The sequence below is a fragment of the Medicago sativa genome, chromosome 5 (genome assembly GCF_051527215.1).
Source record: "Medicago sativa cultivar Bolivia chromosome 5, Bolivia_mono, whole genome shotgun sequence".
NCBI lineage: Eukaryota > Viridiplantae > Streptophyta > Magnoliopsida > Fabales > Fabaceae > Medicago > Medicago sativa.
Genome location: NC_140753.1, coordinates 72,533,756 through 72,550,679, shown reverse-complemented (window position 1 = coordinate 72,550,679; position 16,924 = coordinate 72,533,756). Strand labels below are relative to the sequence as shown.

The window sequence follows — 16,924 nt, the reverse complement described above, 5'->3', positions numbered from 1 at the left end:
CAACACGTCTCCAGAACGAAGGTCACCGGAAGGAGAACGAGAGAAACTGGGACGGAAAAGGAACGGAGGTGCGGAGGGAAGGAGACCCTCGTCACACCACCAACCATGGAGCTTACATGATGGCGGCTGGTTTGGATTTTGGGTGAGAGGGAGAGATGTACGGTGCTACTGGTTTATCAATTATTAAACTTTCAACCATATATTAAAATCCAATCACCCTATTGCATTGTTGTTTTGTGATTGAATTGTTTGTTTTTTGTTAAATTTCGATTATAGAGGTTTTATTGATTTTATGATTTTATGATAGTTTAGATTTATATTTTGACGATTTGTTGTAGAATTGTTAAAATTGTTAGAATTGTTAGGTTTAGGTTTTATGATTTTAGGATAGTTTAGGTTTAGGTTAGAATTGGAGTAAATATGCAATTACCCCCTTAAATTGTAAGTTTCGTCAATTACCCTCTGAAATTAACAAAACGTCAATTACCCCCTGAAATTGAACAACGTTAATCAATTTACCCCCTCTGTCAAATTTTTCTGTTAGTCAACATGACGTTTTGCAAATACCCCCTGAAGTTTTGCACTTATGTGCAAAATGCCCCCTGAACTTGAAAATTTATATTTTTTTTCTTATCCTTAACTGAAAAGATATTAAAGGCAAACAATTAACTCAAAAGATAAAATCCACCATCAAATTTTTCATTCCAATTCCAACCTATCCATTAACACCAACACAACACAGCATCATCTATGTGAAAATCATTACGATTTTTTCTTCTGCAGATTGCACCTGACTGGAGTCAGGCATTGTCACTTAAGGAGGCGATCGAGAGTCGGATAACAAAAGGTTCTCATCAATTATTGATCTTTCTCCATGCATTTTCTTCCCCTTATCATGTTGAGACCAATGGGAAAGCACTTGTTTTGGGCTCTAAATAACACTGACATTATTTCTATTCCTCCATTGTAGATGGTGTCATTGGCTTGGGCATTGCTGCAACGGCTGTTGGACTGATTGCAGGTGGGATTGCGGCAGCTGTGTCTCGTAAAAAGTGACATAATCCTTTCTGTTAAACATATGATAGCAGCTGATATGTAAGAGGCAAACGTATAGGATACTGTGAATTTGCTGCATCTTACTGTTTTTAAAGGAGGGAGAGCAAACAATGATGTGTACAAAGTGGTGGAGAGATGTTGTGTGTTTCATGTTTTAAAAGACTTCAATATTTGCATGTCCTTTTTTCCTCCTCTTCTCCATCTCAGTTTTCCCCATCTTTCTTATGATGCAATCATGTTGATCAAATACGAATTTTACATTGCGATTAAACTCCTTGAATGATGATGTAAGAATAACCGTATTAGTAATTGCAATTTCCAACTTTGGACAATACATAGGTGAAAGATTTCACTCAAAATAAAGACATATCTGTGTGAGGGTTGAATCCAAAATTTTGTTTTTATCAAACATGAAAGATCATACCTATAGGTGGGAAATATTACAAAAATTTGGCATCTCAGATTACGTGTCATCTATTCTAGTGCTGCGGAGTCTTGTCCAGTTGTTAGGTTGTGATGTCAAATATTTGTTTAAGATTTTTACATACGCCAATTCAAGAAGTGTGCTAGACTTTTAATCCCTTTTGGAACTCTTATTGATATTTCAACCTAATGATTAATATTAGTATATTACTCAGTTCAGTAAAGAAAGAAACTCCTACGTTTTAAAAATCATAATTTTTTTTAAGGAAACTACTCCTGCGAAGAAGAATTATGATACCATGACTTAGACCAAAGTTACTTCCATAGCCCATAGGAGCAAGCTGCCCTTAGTAATTTCCTTGAATAAGGGGCACAATTAAATGAAGGAAACTTCCTAGAACCTCAAGTACATTGGCCATTATAAACCATGGTAAGAGTATATACTTGTGTTTGAATAGGTTTTCAAAAAAACTTCTATGAATAACTTTTCATTTTAAGATTAAAACTAATTTTTGTAACCGTTTTAAAAAAAAAAATCTGAAACAAACACTATTAAAATATAAAAATGATTTCATAACTAAAAATAATAATTTTAAAAAAAAAAACATAACAAATGGACTCTTTCTCATAATTTTTTTTTTTTTGTGACATATAACTTTTGTTCATAATAGCATTTCTCTCCTAATTATTTGAGATGTACATGTAGAAAAAGAAAAGAGAATAGAGAAAACCATGATAATTATCCATCAAAGATTCTGTTTTATATAGCCACTCACCAAAATCACCATGTCATCTTCTTAGCAATTTCACTTTTGCAATCACAATTCTTATTTTTAGCCTAAATATTAAGAAATTGCGGTCCCGTGTTTACAACTTTTAATTTCACAATAACTTGTAAACAATTCAGACAAATGCGATTTTTTTACTACTAAATATTAAGAAATTGCGGTCCCGTGTTTACAACTTTTAATTTCACAATAACTTGTAAACAATTCAGACAAATGCGATTTTTTTACTAAAAAGTCATTTCTCTCTATTCATTTCTTTCGACCACAACCATGAAACAACAACCACATTCATACATGATATATCATTAGCAGATCATCAACCATAACGTTATACAAATCATATTTTATTTTGAATAGACCAAACATTACAAAGAAGAGATATTTAATACGAAGTAAAACAATGATTAAAACACACTTGTTCATTCATTAAAAGGGCAACCCGGTGCACTGAAGCTCCCGCATATGCAGGGTCCGGGAAAGGGTTCCACCATTTGGTGTATTGTACGCAGCCTTACCCTGTTTTTATTTTTACACAAGAGGCTGTTTCCAGGACTTTAACCCGTGACCTTACGGTCACATGACAACAACTTTACCAGTTGCGCCAAGGTTACCCCTCTATTGTTCATTCATTCATTCATTAAATTAGAGAAACACGCTTGATCATGCCTTCGCCATAAAAGTGATGTACATGTGATTGGTTACACTTACAGAACCAAGTGATGCAAGCCGAATCTCGGTGATCTTAGAGACAGCAAACAGAAGAAATATAAGCCCGATTAAAGATCCGATGTGGGAGACTGCGAGCATACGGATGCGGATGCGGTTGTCAGTGTGGGAGACTGCCAAGGCTGTGATGATGGAGAAGATGAAGAAGCTCAAGGCCAAGTACTGGAACAAGATGATATTCTCCGTGTTGTATGGGCTTGTGATCAAGTTCCAAACAACTGCCGATGCCATAATGGAGGAGTAAAATGCCATTGACATGTTTGTTGGAAATTTAGGTCTTAATTCATAAAACATGTTCAATACAAAGTAAAAGTATAGCGGAAGCAAATTAATCATTGAACATGAATATGATCGGATTGACAACATGTTTGATTTATCAAGATATTAAGAAATAGGGTATTAGGAATACCTGGAGATGAAGCTTTGGTGGCAGCCCTCTCAACAACAACGATAAAGAGAGGAGGTGATCTAAAACAAACAGCAAGGTTAGCGGCGGCTGATTTGGTTCTTCCTCAACCGGTACCTTTATGCCTCAAGTTCTCTTCAGATGGGGAGAAGAGAGAGTTCGCCATGTCCGGTATATTGGGGACCATAGCCTCTTTTATATTGGATGGCCATTAGGGTTTCCCATTATTCCGTTAATGGGCCATCCGGACATCCACTCATTGAGTCCATATCAACTAATTAAATATTTATTTAATTATCCAATTAGAAATCTAATAGCCTTATTACTTAATTTGATCACTAATCAACTAAGGCCCACAAATGATAAATAACTAATATAATTATTGTTACGATATTTGCCCACATAATATTATTGGAATATAATAAATAATAAAATATTCCAACAATCTCCCACTTGGGCTACATATCTTAATAATTATATCAGAATTCTTTAGGCGCGCATCCGAATGCTATTTATCTTTAGATTTCAACCTTACAATCTGGTCCACCTCATACATTAATAATGGGACCACCGCGGCTGTCGTCACTGACATATAACGTAACGGAACCCCGACGACCACCATATCAATGCACTTGATGACATAGATTGATATGGATGAGTGGCATGGAAATTTCATGTAATGTGATCTCTAAATCATGCCTATTTCCAACTGATCCAACTGAAAACTTTAGTGAGATCAAACTGAAGTTTGCAAATTTAATATTTGCACAAAATGATACAGTAATGGTTATAATAAACATAACCTCATGAACTTTACTTCTGCAGAAAATCATAGCATAAAGTCTGTATCAATACCAAAACAAAAGTATAGAACATAAAATAAAGGAGACTCCCACTAATCGAAGACATCCTTAATGACAACAACCATATGAAAATACCTTAGGTGTCATGTCTTTGATTAGTGGTATAGCTAGCATAAAGTTTGTCTCTACATGCATGTTCTATCATTCAACAACAATAATCTATAAGGCAATAAACTTTATAAAGGTTGTTGAATAACTATAAGACTGAATTATGTCATTATATAACTTGAGTGGTCTTTCAATACCTTTAACAATATGCAACCAAGTGACATAAATACTTACAGTAATTTCCTGAATCAGGATGTGTATTATGTACAGACATCCAAAAGCCAGAGTCTGACATACTAATGATCTCCAAATTGTCAGATTTCTAATGTGAGCATAAGCTCTCTTGTTCTCTTTAATAATCCTTATGGTTGCCTTTTTAACAATTCAAACTTTGAATTGCTCAAGTATCTGCCAAACAATCTTATTATATCCGCTATTTCCAAATGCGTATAATAAAATCATATATAAGAATCCTATAGGCAAAGCTTAGGAAAATACTTAAATTTCTGAATTCATATACTTCCTAATGGGCAATATTTGAGATTGAAAAGTCTCTCTCGGTGATTGAGGTCATCCAGAAATTATGTCATTTCATTTTCAACTTTATTGATATAACTCTTTTGTGATATCCGAATAATACCTTGGGAAGAATCTCAAAGTATTGAAATGCCTAATACAAAAGAGGTGTCCTCAGGATCTTTCATCACTAACTTTTGTTAGAGATTTCCTTGGTTTCACATAACAAACATATATCATAGTTGACCAAATAAAATAAAATTGACATATTAAACTAGGAATATAAACTTACTCCCACTGAACTTGCTAAATCCACAATTCTCCATAATATTATCTCAAAACCAAATGAGACAATTACTTTATGAGAATTTGTGGTAAAACTAAAGAGACAAATTTCTTAACATATAAGTGGATCATGACTTTGCAAATCATTTACTCTGTATCAATTGACACAAAAGTTTTATTCGGCTGCACCATATTGTATCATTAATGTCACCATTAAGAAACACTATATTTAAATCCATCTTATGCAGCTCCATAATTATAATAAGCAAACTAGTATCATGACTGTCTTAATAGAGTCTTTCAAATATACTAAATAGAATTTCTCTTTTCAGTCAATTGTTAATGACACTAGAATCCCTAGTTCTTGAGGGTGTTGAGTTTGATCTATATGAAATAGTTTCTTAACTTGATTGAGAGGAAGAACAATAATGTCCTCATGAGGATCCAAATATACTATAATAATAGTAACTATATGAATTAGTTTAGAACTAATTCTTCCTCATTTAATTTTGTTCTATTACCATATCTCTCCCCCAAACTCAATATCCTCAAGAAAACTTAACAATTTATGTCTCAAAATTTTCTTAATTTGCGGGACGAAAACTTATAGTATTTAAAATCTTAAACAAGTCATAACTGAATTGACTCTAATAATTGAACTTAAAAGACACATTGAATCATCATAAAATAAAAAAACTTAAAATATCTTGATTCATTCAAAGAGAGAAATTAAAACAAAAAAAATAAATCCAAGCAATGATTCACCAAATAGTCTTTTAAATACAAAAAATAATCCATTAATGACAATCTAAAAATAGTTCAAAAAATAAATAAAGCAATCTTTATCGACTTTGTCCATTCTAAATTGATATATCTTTCAACATCATCAGACATAAGTCAGTCAAGACTACTTTTCTTTATTTGCCCTTATCTTTTTGAGGTATTTTCTGAATGAACACTATTTTATTTTCTCTTGCTTCAACTTTTCCTTATTTGCACACTTTATGAATTGATCATTTAAATGATCATTTCTAACAGAAACAGTTATAAACTTAATTGTGCAAAGAGAATACTAAATACTGAATTCTCAAACAAGTCATATGATAGTCGAAATTACTGAATTTTCGAACAAGTCATATGATAGTCGACATTATATTGTCTTAGCAAGATTAAATGTTTACATAATGTACTCCTAACATTTTCTTTGCCTAATAGCCTTAATGAAATACCCACTCTCCAATGAGAGCTTGTCTTTCTCTATATTGCTTTAAAAGTACTTTAGTTTAAGCAAAGAAAATATGACAAAAATATGTCTTCTTAAATAACACCTCAAATATATATGATATCTTAGCTTTATGATCACATGTGACCTATAGAATTTGGTGTATACTCACTTGTCAAACTTGATTCTCACATTGAGTACTGAATTTGTGAGAGAATGTGAGTTTTACCATCCTTATCTAAGGTCTAGATCCAAGAATAATATCAATGTTATTCTTTAAATCCTATATTAGAATTTAACTCAAATTAGCAGATACATAAACTATATTAGTTTAAAGAGAACAAGAGTAGTTAAAGTACTCACCAAAATACCTAGTGCACCATCAATATCAAGTCTTTAAACGATAATATCAATTGCTAGCGGTATTTTACAATATTGATCAAACAATGACAATTTACTTTGACAAAGAATAAATTCTTATAATTGTCATATGTTTATCATAATTTATGTGAATGTAAACTCTTAAATATTTAAATAAGTTTACACTAACACAACATCATCACACATGTCAGCAAAATATTAAAGAAACGTGCTTCTTTATTTGTAAATAAAGGACCTTAACAAGATACCAAGCGCACCATTAAAACACAATCTTTGGATTGCTAAGAATTAACTGCAAGCGGTACTCTCAATGTAATGATCAAACATTGGTGATAAGTCCTGTCAAATAATAGTCACCTTTGGGCATCCTATTATCCACATGGATAATTACGTTATAATCACCACATATTTACCATCACAGGTATGTAATTATCCGGCCAAGTTGTGCCTTCCTTGGGGCCGACAACAACTCGCATGAATAATTACACACTACATCTTTTGTAAGCTTAATTGAAATCAATTTACACAACAGAGGTTACTTGGGCAACATTATTGTTTCAATTGACTCAACTAATTTTACTAGACAATTTTAATATATATTAAACGGGGTGATAAATCCTGTCAAATAATAGTCACCTTCAGGTATCCTATTATTCACATGGAAAATTACTTTATAATCACCACACTTTTACTATCATATGTATGTAACTATCCGGTCAAGTTGTGCCTTCCTTGGGGCCGACGACAACTCACATGGATAATTTCATACTACGCCTTTTGTAAGTTCAGTTGAATCAAATCTACGCAACAGAGGTTACTTTGGCAACATGTTGTTTCAACCAAAACAACCGCAATTACTAGACATTTCACAGTAAATTAAATGGGATTGGTCTTAAATTTACAAGGCACTACAGACATAATGTAGGCTGAATTAGTCCATTATGTTGCCAAGTAACCATAAAGTCACTCGACAACCCTTAAGTGTGAAGACAAATTCACGAATTTGAAAGAAGATGAAAGTCACAAATCACACCAATGTGTGTATGACAATACTTAAGTGTGAAGACAAACTCACGAATTTGAAAGAAGATGCAAGTCACAAATCACACCAACGTGTGTATGACAATACATTTACATATATCGCATAAAAGCAACGACAAACATAGCATGAAATATATTTAAAATGCATGATAATGACAAAGTATTATTGTAGAAAACTTAATAACAATAAACTCAAATATGATAATCATGCTATAACCAAATATTCAATTTCAATCCAAATAAAAATCGAAACTTTGCATGTTCAAAAATATTATTGTAGAAAACTTAATAACAATAAACTCAAACATCACAATCATGCTATAAACCAAATATTCAATTTTAAGTCAAAAGAAAATTGAATCTTATATGCCAAAAATATTCATGTCATAATTGATTCACATATACACTTAATGATTCTTTAAATAAAGGAACAAATAATTCTAGAACCAATTATTTCCAACATAAAGAAAACAAATCTTTATATGCTTAAAAAATAAACAAACAGCTCTAGACTCCATATTTTCCAAAGTTAGAAGAATCAGATCTTTAAATCATGTAATACAATTTCTTCATAATATTTTGAGATGTGTTGTTAAACACTATTCAAAAGAGACAATAAATTTTATAAATAATATATGAGAACCAAATATATATTAACTTTGTTTGTCTATTTCTCAAAATTACGTTCAGAATATAAACTCCATGTGAACCAAAATTCAAAAACGAAATATGTGATGATGAACAAAAATAAGCCAGATCAAAATTCTTATTTGGTGATTTCACGCATTGATCCCGAAACACAATAATTGCTTTATAAAACTCTTTAATAAGCAAAAAGATATATTTATTTAAAAGGATGTCATACTATCCTCAAACAAAAAAATTGCAACTGAATCCGGACACATAAACACGTTGATAATCCTTATCTTAGGTAACAAACCCATCCCCACACGTGATAATTTAATTTCCATAAAAATTTGCAAATACAAAATTATCACCTTCTGGATCCAAAATAATTGTGTAATGAATAAATCAAATCAAAACATTAAACAACTACATACATAAAAAAAAAAAAAAAACTTATAAGGATCCAAACTTCAAGGAAAACACACTGCTAGATTTTGAACGAAATAATTGGCTAAGGACTTGCATACGACATATCAACCCTTATTTCTTTAACCGACTGAAAAAATAATGAGCGAAATTTGAAGCCTAAAAGAGAAACACCAGAAATTGAATAAGAGTGTATATGGAGCAAACTGAATTCCAATACACCGATTGTGATCTCCGGTAATCAAAACAAATAAACATAAAGATTTGTTTCAAAATTAAAGAAACAAGTCAAGCTTAATTTATTATTTAAACCAAAAATGATAATCACATATCACCATTCAATTTTGAAAATAAAAATAATATTTCCAAACACATATTTCAGCCAGTAATCTTTAACGAAATGGAAAGCAAAGTTTATGGAAAGGAAAATTCAGGTACAATCGAAAGGAAAGAAAAAAAATGTTATACGCTTTTTTACCGAATGCATATAACATACCACATATCATGTACATCATATCGAAATCAAACAAAACCCCAAATTTAAAATTAGGGTTCATCAAAAATTAGGGTAAAACTTAACACCCAATGTAATTCAATTCAAACAATTCCAATAAATCAAACATGAAGACCCGCTCTGATACCACTTGTTGGAAATTTAGGTCTTAATTCATAAAACATGTTCAATACAAAGTAAAAGTATAGCGGAAGCAAATTAATCATTGAACATGAATATGATCGGATCGACAACATGTTTGATTTATCAAGATATTAAGAAATAGGGTATTAGGAATACCTGGAGATGAAGCTTTGGTGGCAGCCCTCTCAACAACAACGATAAAGAGAGGAGGTGATCTAAAACAAACAGCAAGGTTAGCGGCGGCTGATTTGGTTCTTCCTCAACCGGTACCTTTATGCCTCAAGTTCTCTTCAGATGGGGAGAAGAGAGAGTTCGCCATGTCCGGTATATTGGGGACCATAGCCTCTTTTATATTGGATGGCCATTAGGGTTTCCCATTATTCCGTTAATGGGCCATCCGGACATCCACTCATTGAGTCCATATCAACTAATTAAATATTTATTTAATTATCCAATTAGAAATCTAATAGCCTTATTACTTAATTTGATCACTAATCAACTAAGGCCCACAAATGATAAATAACTAATATAATTATTGTTACGATATTTGCCCACATAATATTATTGGAATATAATAAATAATAAAATATTCCAACAATGTTTGCTTAAACCAAATATCAAAGAGAAATTATTTGGTTTATTGAGTTGAGATTGAGATGGAATGCTTTGCTTTTAATTTTAAACCAAAACACATTACCGATTCTAGTAATAAGTTGGTGGCATTTACTATGGGCAAGTGGTATATTTTTCCTATAGTGGGAAACCAATGAACCTATCAATTTAAATAATGGCTCAGTATTGAATGGACCAGATTTCATATAGAGAAGTATAAACCAATGTTAAACCTGATGTATCATCAAACTACTAATGAAGTACATGCACCAATACTGATATAAATCATTTCCACCAACAATGCTAAGTAATTTGCATGGAAAAGGAATAATGACAATAAGTTTCGATTGGCCAACTCAATGACCTCAACTCTCCACTTACCCTAGAGCAAACCATAAATATACTCTCCAAAGTTCAAATGAAAAAGTAGGACTGTTGGTCAGACATGACATTGTTGGTATAATATGGTCATTATATTTTTACCTCAACAAGTCGCAATTCAATTTTTTTTTTGGTACAAAGAAGTCGCAATTCAATTAAATATATATATATATATATATATATATATATATATATATATATATATGTGTGTGTGTGTGTGTGTGTGTGTGTGTGTGTGTGTGTGTGTGTGTGTTTGGTCATGTAATGTTGCATTGAATGTTGTTATTTTTGTACGTAACATAATATAAATTTGTATAATTCATATTTTTGAATGGGATAAACTAAGAACTAATTAAATTTTAGTAACATTTCAAAATGATTTCCAATATATTTAATTAGAAAACTTAAGCAAAGGAGAAATAATAGAGATAAATTAGAAAAAGATGAAACAAGCCCCTTTTTTTTCTTTTTCGAAAAGCCAATGGAAAGATATCAATAAGAAATATGCATAAGATATGTCTAGGATCGGTAATAATTTTTTAAGGTTTGACATTAGTAATTTTAGTGAAGAGTGTGGAGTGTGAAGAAGTTAGAAAACTGCTAGCCACTAGCCAGGGTTTTGGTTTTGTGAGAAAGAAGGGAAAAAGGAACAGTTAAGAAAGAGATGTGATTATGGAATAGAAAATTAAGGAGTGAATACCCAAATTCGTCCCTGAATTTGCACGAAATGGACAAAAATGTCCCCCAATTCATCGAAATGCACGCTTTGTCCTTAAATTTGTCATATCTCAATCAAATTAGTCCCTACGTCCATTTGGGGCGTTAACGGTAGGGGTGTTCGCGGTGCGGTTCGGCTCGGTTATGAGGGAAAAAGTGAACCGATCCAAAAAATAAAATACACGCGGTTCGGCTCCGTTCGGTTGGTATTAAAAAAATCAACCGAACCGATCCGATCCAATTTAACGCGGTTGAATTTGGATCGGTTTTCGGTTATCCAAATTGTAAATAAGTGATAGTAATGCTTGTATTAAAAATCATTTTGAGTCATTTTTTCCTTGCTGCACTCATAAAGTATACAAGACGATTTGTAGTAATTTCTTTTTTCTTTCATATATTAGGTAGTAGCAAATTCTTTCATAATTCCATAAGTTGTAGAATATTATTTTCATATATTAACTAGTCCATCTACAGCCAAAATCCAAAATTAATTAGTCCATCCAGCCAAAAATTAAATCCAAAATCCAGCATTCCCATTCTTTTCTCTTATCCCCTCCTAAACATACTTCTTAGCTTATGTTTCTCATCAGTTAAAATATCCCAACAATCTCTAGCAGCTGCAATCCTAGAGGGAATTGGGAATCTAGGCTGCACAACACTCATGAAATAGCGAAATTCCTTCCCCTCGACAAACTTAAAAGGTAACTCATCAACAATTATCATCCTAGCTAACGCTTTCCTACATTCGTCAACATCAAAATGGATAGTGGCAAGAGTGCTACTAGTTCCTTTCCCATCTTCTTTTTTCAATGGTTGAGGAGTACTAGCGTTCACATCATTTTCCCCCCTCCATACTTGATGGCAGTGTTGCTAGTAGTCCAGGTTCAGCAGTACAATTCACAGATTCAACATTTCCAGCTATTCTACTCTCATTAGTTTGAATGTTTTCAGCCTGCAAAATATCCACATACAACTCAGTACATAATTCTATGACAAAGTAGATTCCAAACATACATTCTTATATGAAAAAACAAAACAATCACAATTGTAATTACCAAACAACATTTTTATTTAAAAAAAAAAAAGCAACCCAAGCATATTTCTAAACAAATAGAACATAAATAAAAATAAAATAGCACATTGAGCAAAGAAGTGATTCAAAGAAGTTATACCAGATAGTTATACTAAAGAAGAACTGATAAAAAAATCAATCAACATTTTTTTATACACGAAGAAGTTATAACAAAGAAGCAAGTGATTCAAAGAACCCATTCTTTCTAATTTATTTCATTCAACAATTGATCATTGATTTTCACAAACTGATAAAAAAAAGGCCCTGAAAGTGATTCGAAGGGAAGAAAAAAAAGTGACTCAAATAGTTTTCCCAAAAGTAGAAAAAGTTATACGAGATAATAGCACACTTTAATCATGGATTTTCACAAACTGGACAAAATCCCATTCTTTCTAATCTATTTCATTCAGCGATTGAATATAAGGAAAAAAGCATCACAGTAGTACAAAAATGTTACCTGATGACCCATAGAGAGAGAATCGGAGCCGATAAAAGGATTGTTGGTGATGCTTGCCGAAAAGGATGAAGGAATAGGCGGTTGGTGGTACTGGAGGTCGGCGTCGCATTGCAAATGGACAGAAGAGAGGTAAGGTGCTGTTTGGATTTTCACGTTTATGAGTGTTGGAAGTTTAAGTTTAATAGGAAATGAGTGTTGGAAGTTTAAGTTTAATAGCAAAAGTCATTGGTTGAGTAAAACAAGGAATTAAACACGCTTGGTAGTTGTGTTGGTAATTGGTGAGTGATATGAGGAGTTTAAGTTAACAAAGGTAGTGCACTGGTGTAGAGTAGTAGAAGAGTCGAGTGACATTATATCATAATAAGTGCGGTTCGGTCCGGTTCGGTCCGGTTTGTAAGTAAAAAACCGAAAACTGAACCGAACCGTTCGGTTTTTACTATATATGGCCCAAACACATCCAAAAAGTATCGGTTTTTTGCGGTTTTCGGTTTTTTTGGATCGGTTGGCGGTTTTTTTTGGATCGGTTCGGTTCTGAACACCCCTAGTTAACGGTGATGACGTGGCCGTTAACCTCTCAGATGGGTTGCCATGTCAGATGCCACGTAAGCAGGGACTAAATTGATCGATAGTGACAAAAATTTCCAAGGACGAAATTGATTGATTTCAGAAAATGTTATGCAATATAGTCCCTGTTAATTTTTACTTACTATCAAATCGATCCCTAAATTATATTAAAAACCGTCAAATAAGTCCTTGAATTATATAACATATATCCAATTTGTTGAAGCATATATTTATAGAACAAAGTAAAAATGATAGAAAATACAACTTCATCCTTGAAAATACCATTAAATAAGTCATATGTCTTAAGTTTAAAATATTACATAGGCAAAAGCAACCCAACTATAGGGCATTGACAAGTCGTAAGTCATAGAAGGATGTTCTTAAATATTACATAGCCAAAAAGAAACCCAACTAGAGGGCATAATTTAAACAAGTCAAAATATTCCAAAAAAACATAATCTAAACATGCATCAAACTTTGGAAATCCGGGGGTTGGGATAAACTCCATGAACTTAGGTTGAGTTGAACCGGATGGACCATAATTTGGATATGGAACTCTAATAACGCCAGGAGCAGTTGGATGTGATGGTGCAGGACCCCTCACTGGTGTTTGCTTAGGCCTCACATTTGAAATATTTGGCCCTCTAATGTCATACCTCCTTGCAGGAACACCCTGCAACAACATTTTCAATCATACCAGTCCCTAAATCAGAAAACATTCAATCAAATAAGTCCCTAAATTAAAACACTAACTACCAAATCAATCCTTAAGATTAAACAATCATACATGTCCAGGCATTACTTCATGTGCAACAACATTGACAACATTTTGTCCCTGAATTGCAACATTTCCAGCAACAACATTTCCAACATTGACATTTTCAGCAGTTTCTGCAATTTGTCCATCATTTTCAGCAACAAGATTTGTAGGATTAACATTTTCAGCATTTTCTGCAACATGTCCAGCTTTTTCACCATTTTCGGGTACATCATTTCCAACATTTTTTGCATTTTCAGCATAAAAAACGAACACGAAAGCAAGCATGTAATGAAGTTTAAAGTTGAAAACGAATGCCTAAAAACTGAAAACAAAAATCACAAAAACGGACACAAAAAGGGAGAAAACGAACATGTCTGAATGAAAAACGAACAGGAACGACGTTACCTTATGAAATGACGAAATCTTCTATCAAAACGGAATCTTTTGCAATGTTCCTCGCCGGAGATGATGCTGATGAAGATGATGAAGGTTTTAGCGGGAAGGAGAAAGGTCAGAGATGTGTATGATGTTCTGACTGAAATGTGAGGATGGAAATGTATGCATATTACAAGGGTAAATTTGGAAAAATTGAAAAAATTGAATTCAAAAAGTAAAATTGACATTTTTAGCGTTTCCATCAAATTGGTCCTTGTACACATGGCTTCCTTGTAGACACGTGTACAAGACAACAAGCCATGCAGGACGACAACTCAGCAGCACTAACGGAGCATTTGGACGGAATGACTATTTTGATGGACGTTTGTTAAATTCAAGGACAAAGCGTGCATTTCGATGAATTGAAGAACGTTTTTGTCCGATTCGTGCAAATTCAAGGACGAATTTGGGTACTGCTTCAAAAATTAAGTTTGAAAATTGCTCTTCTCCCATACAAATTTGCTCACTACCACATTAACTAACCAAAATACTTTCAACGTGAGTTAACTCACGTTCTGTATATCTAACGTAAGTTAACTCACACTCATGCTGGCTTGAGTTAACGCATGTCGAACCCAAAAGTAAGTTAACTCACGTTAAGCTGCATCCAAAATTTTTATAAAAGCTACTCGATCCAAAATTTAAGGTGAGAAGTAATTACAAGAAGCAATAGATTAATTCTCTTACGCACTTTTCAGTCTCAAGATCTTTTGGCCAAATTTTGTCAATATCTTCATCTAATATAAAGTTTTCCTAAAATAATAATAGCTAGTTGGGTAGGGAACTGTGACGTGTTGCTAAAATGAAAATTCGCCACTTGTTATTTGATTTTTAACTTTAGTGGGTTGGTAGCAAACGTGAATGAATTAATATTGTTTTTTTTCCTGTTGAAATACTAAGTTACTCCTATAAATCAACAAAATACAATGCTATACCCCTACAAAAAAAAAATATACAATGCTATAATTGATCAATCACCGAGTTTAGACACAAACTATAATCAATGATCACTGACCCGTCACGATGGGTTCCATTTTATTTGAGTGGTAGCTGGCTCTTGTCATATGTAAATATATTTGAATGCAACCCATCGTAAGTTAGCATACGTTGAGGTTCGGCGTACGTTAACACATGCTGATATTCAACATGAGTTAACTTACGTTGGATATATGAGTTAATTTAAATTGAGAGTATTTTGGTCAGTTCACGTGAGAGACTGAGAGTGAGTAAATTTGTATGGGAGGAGATCAATTTTATATAGACCATAGATTTGAATCTTGAGGGGCCATAAGAAAACTAAAGTATGATTTTGAAACTTGAAAATTCATATTCAAAAGAACTAAAAGAGCATAAATATAGCAACGAAAAAAGATAAAAACCAAATCGTTATCTGAAATTAAGTTGAGGGACCATCAGTGTAATTGTGGCTATTTTTATTGATTTATATACAATTGATCTATTTTAATGGTTTAAAGTATATTATGAAATAAATGAAATACTCCGATGTCACACCATATTAGAATAAATTGCACATCATGTCAATAGCGGAAACTCATGTATGATAATATGTCATGTCATGATCCATCAGCCATGAATCTAATTTTATAAATTTAGGACACCATATATAATTTAACGATAAAAAAAGGTTGAGAAAACTCATCTCTTGAATCTAATTGTTTTGATTGTTCCGTTAATATATTTTTGTTGTGGCCTCTTAAAAAAAAAGTTTACTAATACATTTTACACACATTTTAAATGCGAATAAGTGGGGTGTTCGGGGTTGAACTCTAACCTCTGCATGTAATATGCAATATTTCTACCAACTGAGCTAAGCGAAGTGATAGTTATTACTCTACCATTTTTCAATTTTTTTTTCTTTCTAATAGCCTTAATAAATGATAATTTTGTAAAGTAAATTATAATTTCTCTTTTTTCTACAATTTCAACTTGTGGGAAATTATTTCTTTGACATATAATTTTTTTTTGTGGTGGCCGGGGTTTGAACCCGGACCTTACATATTTTATGCGCTGTCCATACCAACTGATCTAAATTCACGAGGACACTTTGACATATAATTTGAGAAAGAGGAAGTATTTTGTAAATTTGATTAATGTATTGAATTACTACTTTTTTAAAAAAAAAAATTATAAGTCGTTTTATTTATTTCATATAAATTAAAAAAATATAATTAATCTGATATAAAAAAGAGAAACTATGATTCATTTTACAAAATTATCCTTCATTAACGATATGAAAGCATAAATAAAAAATTGAAAGAATATGAATAAGTACTTTTCCGCGATTACTATCACATTCCAACATGTATTGAATCTATTATTATTAATGAAATGCATTAAGCTTGTTCCTCTCAAAAAAAAAAAAAAAAAAAATGAATAAGTACTATTGAAGGGTATTACCGTAATTGCATCCCACTGCGGCTCGAATTGCGTATGTGGAAGAAAAAGAAGAAACGCAGAAGC

The 16,924-nt window shown here is 32.5% G+C and overlaps 1 long non-coding RNA gene across 1 annotated transcript; it reads left to right on the top strand.

Annotated features, from left to right (window-relative positions):
* The first annotated feature begins 712 nt into the window (after positions 1-712).
* On the top strand, positions 713-1,388 carry LOC146924724 (uncharacterized). The gene is made up of 2 exons (XR_015010254.1): positions 713-847; positions 971-1,388. It is a non-coding gene; the product is annotated as an uncharacterized LOC146924724 (long non-coding RNA).
* The last annotated feature ends 15,536 nt before the right edge of the window (positions 1,389-16,924 follow it).